This window comes from Grampus griseus, assembly GCF_964374135.1.
Source record: "Grampus griseus genome assembly, chromosome: 2".
Lineage (NCBI taxonomy): Eukaryota > Metazoa > Chordata > Mammalia > Artiodactyla > Delphinidae > Grampus > Grampus griseus.
In genome coordinates this window covers 117,998,684-118,004,879 of record NC_139018.1, presented here as the reverse complement: position 1 = coordinate 118,004,879, position 6,196 = coordinate 117,998,684, and the positions used below count along the sequence as shown (strand labels likewise).

At 43.6% G+C, this 6,196-nt stretch overlaps 1 protein-coding gene across 3 annotated transcripts in view; it reads left to right on the top strand.

The window, feature by feature from the left end:
* The first annotated feature begins 3,944 nt into the window (after window positions 1–3,944).
* The window catches only part of HMG20A (high mobility group 20A), a 69,570-nt gene continuing 67,318 nt past the window's right edge, over window positions 3,945–6,196 (top strand). For 2 of the 3 annotated variants that reach the window (XM_082649129.1, XM_082649130.1), the window contains exon 1: window positions 3,945–4,224. The gene's annotated coding sequence lies outside the window, so the exon portion shown is untranslated. Of the gene's footprint in view, window positions 4,225–4,463; window positions 4,475–6,196 lie in introns of those variants that run through there. The other variant, XM_082649131.1, reaches the window with a different exon arrangement.

The following is a 6,196-nucleotide window of genomic DNA, read 5'->3' as shown; positions in this document are numbered from 1 at the left end:
TTAGTATAAAATACATACCAGATTCTGAAGACTTCGTATGAAAAAGAGAATGTCAAATATCTCAATAATGCTTTTTTATAGTGATTACAGATTGAAATAAAATTTTAGATATATCAGCTTAAATAAAATATATTACTAAAATTAATTTCACCTTTTCCTTTTTTAACATGGTTAATAGAAACTTTTAAAATACATATGTGAATTACATTTGTGACTTGTATTATTATATTTTTACAGAACAGCACTGGTCTAGAATGTCCTTTCCCTTTTTCTGAACCTAGTTAACTGCTATCTATTTTTGAAGATTAGCTCAGGTAACCCACTAAGATGCATTTTGGGACATGCCCCTCCCAAGACCCCAAGTCTTAGTCAACTACCCCTCCTGCTCTGTGCTTCCATCCAAAGGAATCTGCTTACACCTGTTATATATCACTCCACATTATAATTATTGGTTATCAGCTATCTTCTCCTCCTAAACTATATGCTCCTTGCAAAAAGGCATATCATTGTACATATACTCAGGGCTTACCACCATGTTTACCACTTAAAAGGCACTCAAAATATTTGCTGAACAAATGTGAACTATCTATTCCTGGCCTGAAAGTTACTAGAATTTCTCCAAGGAAAACAAACCAGCAAAGAAGGAGTCTAGACTTTCCCAAGAGCTCCAGTAATGAAAGGATCAGAACGAAGGTAGGGAGTAGGAATTAAAGTAAAGAGAAGAGCAATAAGAAAATAAGGCTCATCACACACAACTACCTCTTAACAGTGAAAACAGGAATTTGCAGCAGTGAAATGGAGCCTTGAACTCAACTTGGCATGCCAGGGGCCACAGTTTGGTTCCTAAATTACTCAAATAACCCATCCAACAAAAGAGTATGATTTGGCAGGTTTCAACACAAGCAGCTAGAGCCCAGCACCTGTTCCACTTAAACAGAGCATCATTACAGTTAAAAACAACAACAAATCTCTCTTATGAAGCAAACACTAATCTCATGGTGCTTCACCACAGAACAATTTAGAAGAGTTATTATGTGCCAAAGCATGAATTTATGGATGATGCTTATTTGGCAAATATGGTTGGTACTGCTAGATGTTGAAAAACATGTATGCAAATAAGCAAATAAAATTTTTAAGCTCTCAGACTTAAATATTTACATTATCATAAATGTACAAAGATAAATGTTTATATGAGAACACATACAACACATTCCAGGAACACATTTTTTAATGTGATTGTTGGGAACAGTTATGAAGTGGCATTATTTCTTTATGGGCCTCAGGATAGACTCTTAAAAATGACTTCTGACAGAATGTTAATGGGGTACAAAAATTATGGAAGAAGTTTTTCTGTACTATCTCTGGGTAAAATGAATAGTCACAGTATCATAATAGTTCAAAGCAATCTTATCTTTTCCTTTCACCAAAATACTTTTCTTCCCATCCTGGAACCCAGCCAAACATAAATGTCAAACCATAAATGCGCGGGGGCGGGGAAAGGATGAAGAAGAGGACCACACATCAAAAAGGCTTAAAGAAAATAATGACATTTTTTTCCCCACATAATATAGTCATGTTAGAGTCTCCAAAAATAAAGACATGATAAAATATTTCCCCTCTTCCCCTCTGACAGTTTTGGAAAGATGTTTGTTTTTTTCACATAGTTTGTGAGTTGGTCATAGCCAAAACTCACTAGCAATGGTATGAATTCTGCTTCCATTGTTAACTGTTAATCTCTGGGTCGAGGCTACAACTCCCATCTCTGAAGTCAAGTAAATGTACCATACTTGCCATTACAGTTTACTAAACGAGTCACCGAAGAGAAGTGCCAGGCACTTCAGAAAGTAATTAGGGTAGTCAGTGGACTGAGCTATCTAGAAATGTTCTGAGATTATAGAGAAGCCATCATGAAGCAAGTATTCAAGATTGCTCATGGAAAGTTTTACCCCTGTGGATAATTCACGGTTTTCACTTCTACACTGCAGAGAGCAATATGGGTTCTCCGACTATACACATTACCACATCATTTCGTTTATCAGGGGGAAAAAAAGAAAAGAAAAAAAGGCGTTGTGGCTGAACAAAAATCAAGAGGTAGGCCCCAAAACAGAATCCTCAAGGCAATCCCAATTCAGGTGAAAAGCTGTGGACATACATAATACAATGACCTAAATATAACCTTTCATGTAAATCTCCAAGTATTTAATTCAACGTATAATCTTACCACATTTAACAGAGGCAAAAGAAAATGTATTAGGTTTTCTATAACAAGGCCAATAAAGATGAAATCAGTTTTCCTTTAACTCGTCACTATCCCCTCAACCCCAACCTTGCAATAACTCCATTCCACAGCTCTCAAATTCCTAAACGGGGATCTTAAAAAACACAACGTATTGCAAAAAAGTTAACATTTAAAGGTGGGAGGGCTCCTCTTTCCTGTTGCTCTCAGCAGTCTTTAATGCAGTCAAAGGACGAAAAAATGAAATCAAGCTCTCAGACGTATGGTGCAGGCAACAAGGAGGGGGTAGAGAAGGGGCTCAGACGGCAAGTCCTCAACGCGGGAGGTGAGAAAAGTTGCAAGAAAGGACGAGTCAAAGGGCGAAGGAGAAACAAAACTGACCCAACGAACCACTCAAAATCCCCCCAAAACCGAGGAAACCCGCACGTTAGGGGGCTCACAAACCGTAGAGCCAAGTGAGCAGGCAAAGAGTCACCGGGTTTCACCCTGGCGCTGCTGGCCAGGCTGCGCCGGATCCTCCCGGGTTTGGAGGTGGATGTCCGTGCAGACTTAGCAGGAGCGAAAGGAGTCCTTCCTGCCCCAGCCTCACCGCGTCCGGCTCCTCCAAGATTCACTTTCCCCAGCAGCCTTCCAGCCGCGCCCGGGGGCGTCCCTCGCCGCCAGGTCCCAACTTTCCCTCCTCTGGGGGGCGCCGAGCTGCCGGGGCCGCCGCCGCCACAGCCACCGAGAGAAGGGGCGGGAGCGGGGGCGCTTGGGGGCGCGCGGCGCCAGCGGGCTCCGGGGGCGGCAGGGCGCGGGGGTGGCCGTGGCCGGAGAGCCCGCGCCGGGCCGGACGCACCGGCCGCCAAAGCCCCCGCGGCGGCGCCACCCAGACCCCACGCCGCCCCGCCCGGATTCCCCCAGGTCAGCGCCCTCACCCCGTGGCGACCCAGGTCCCACAAGCCGGCGCGAGAGGAGAAGGGAAAGGAGGCGACGTGGGCAACCTTGCCCCAGTTACCTGAGGGGCTCACACGCCGCCGCGGTGACTACCTTCGCCGGCCGTCCAGTACTCTTCCTGGTGACCGCGGCCGCCACCGCCGAGCAACTGACACTGACTAACAACAACTAACTAACTACTAGCCGCCGCCGAGTCCACCGCGCGCTCCCGGCCGCCCGTAGACCGCCCGGCCCACCAGCCTGCCCGCCTCCTCCCAGCCCGGCGCGCCGCCCCTCCGCGCGCGCACTCGCTGCCGCGCTCCTTGAGCGAACACGCGCGCGCGCGCGCACGAGGCCACGGCCCTCTCCCAGTCTCGCCTCAGCCCCGAGGGAGGAGTCACCATGAGGCCCCTCCTCTCGCGTTCCTACCTCCAGAGGAAGAGAACTAGAGAGCGTCTGATTGGCTGAGGGAGGCGTGGCCAAAGGAAGAGGGCGGGACGACCAGGACCTTGGGCCGGCGTGAAGGGAAATTTCAGTTCAATTACGTACCAGGGGAAAAAAGGGAACGAAGTATTGGTCCATTTGGTGCCTAAGCCCCTTAGGTCTGCCTACAGTCGAATACAGGATATGTGTCTTCAAGGATTCCAGCACATAGTAATAACCAATTTAAGTCCCAATACTTTCTGCAGGCCTTAGCAATGTAAAAAACTACATCTCCCAGAAACCTCCGCGAAAATAAGTCTCACCTTGCGTAATCACGTAGTCCTTCGCCTCCTTTGAACAAAATAATCCCTCCATTTTTCTGAAGGTATGGGGAATAATATTTCATTTTTCTCCTCACCAGAACAGCCTTAAGTGCTGCATTAGAGAAGTTACCTATGGGAAGGTGGTTAAGCGATTAGGTAAAGGGAAAGAAAAGACATCAAAATAAAGTACTGCGGAGGAATTTTTGTCAAGCTGTGAGGCGACGCAGTGAGAAGAGTGAAGGCGATTGAGAGGGGCTCAGGGAATTGTCCCCTGTGCCAGGGACTTTCTTTAGGCCCCAGGCCCCTGCCTACCCCTGTCGTCAGCAGGTCAGTAAGCAAGGCGAGCTTGGGGGTGGCCACAGTGGATGTGCCCTTCACCCCTTGAAGATCATCCCTCTTTTGCTGTTATTGGTTTGTCTCGGTTTGAGGCCGACTGAATGGGGGCGCCTCACTTCCGGTTGGGGGAGGGGAGGAAGGCCATTCTGGGGGAGGGGGGAACATAACTCACTTCCTGTGGGGGTAGGGTGATGGGTTGGGGTGTCCAACCCACTTCCTGTGCCGGCGAGGGCTTGAAAAGGTGATGCTTGGTGCCATATGGATAGACGGTATCTTAAAGCTTTGGGATTGTGCCTTACGTGAAAAGTTAGGTTATTCCACGAAGTTGTGCTAATCACCAGCCTCCAGTCAGAATTTATGTGACTTTTGGTTCCAAGTGTAAGAGGAAAATTTTCTCCCCAGCAGAATTTTCTTAATGAGTTATTCAAAGAATTCGAAACCCCTTGTTAAAACCCTTTACTCGTCTCTACAATACGACATGCTTTCTTGTGTGACTCATGAATTGCCCACCCCTTCTCCCTTACTCAAGTCCAACCTTGACTTAGTGAGGTTTAGGGGTGTTCTCTGCCTTGACATGCCACAGGAACTCTGTAGCTATTCTTAAGGAGGTCGTTTATTACGGACCTCCTTAAGGACTCAATATTTTACATAAATTTTGAAGCATTTTCACCTTATCGGAGTGAAAATATCATACTGAAGTACTCAATTACTTGGTGTTATCTTAACTGATGTGATCGGGATCTTAAATCCTTAGACCTGTTGATTTTAGGCTACAGATTCTGCCCTGGGCCTGAAAACAACTTCCTCAGCTTTAAAAATTCTTATTGGTAACTTACATGTAACAACTGAAAGTTGCAGTGTAGTACATTTTCCCCCTTTGTGATTTAATTAAATTCAGCACCGATTAAAAAATGGTGTCTGCACTTTGTAGTTTTAAGGCATGGTGCAGGGATCATGAGATTCAGCTCAGATTTTAAGAAGGGGGAAAATTTGGCTCACAAAGGACTAAAGATGAATACCAGAATTTTCTGTTTTTCCTATATTCTCAATATTTTATAAGAAACTATACGTAAAGTGGTAATGAACAGTCAACAGTTTGATTTTTTGGTTTCTGTTTTCAAGTACCACAGTACTTGGTAAGTTGGGGTGGTCAGGGTACTGAAGGAATCAATCTATTTGGAGTTTACGAAATCTCAACAACTTTAGTAATTTTAGAATATCAAGTGAATTGTAGTGTCTTTCAAGAATTTTTAAAAGAATAAGGCCTGTGTATTTTTTCCTTTGGGGTTGTCACCTAATCTACTCTCAGAATTTGCAACTGTTTTAATTCTGGTTCTTTTCGAAAGCTAGTTTGTTTAGAGTTTATTAGAAAATGTGATTTAAACTAAAATATTTAAACAACTGTAACTTAAATGTTACAGTAAGGAAAAAATATATGTTTTAACTTTCTATAGACATTAAAAAAAAAAAAACCTAAGACCCTAAAATCAGTGAGTTATCTTTTGAAGAACTATAGAATTTCTGCAGAAGTTGAAAAGGCAAGACACAATTATGTCTGTGTTGTTATTAATAGAAGGTTAGGGACATGTATACTGCCTCAAGCAACTATTAATTGATTAGAAAGAAAGTGTTCATTATCTTCTATATTAGTGTAATATAGAAGAATATATGATATGATCACCCTGACAAATTAAACTATTAAACTACAGTATTAAGAATTACTGGAGTGAGTAAAGATTGTGGAACTAAATGAAATAGATAGAGAAAAGATAGTTAAAATATTGATTGAGATACAGCAGTATTGCCTGTAGGAAATTATCTTTGTAAAGCAAAGGAGTTTTTAAAATTGGTCTTTATACTATTCCAGGGAAGAAATGCAGTATAATAGAAATAAGAAAACTTGTTGCAGCTGAGAGACTTGAGCAGCTTGAAGAACTGTCTGTTCAGAAGAAAGCAATTTTTA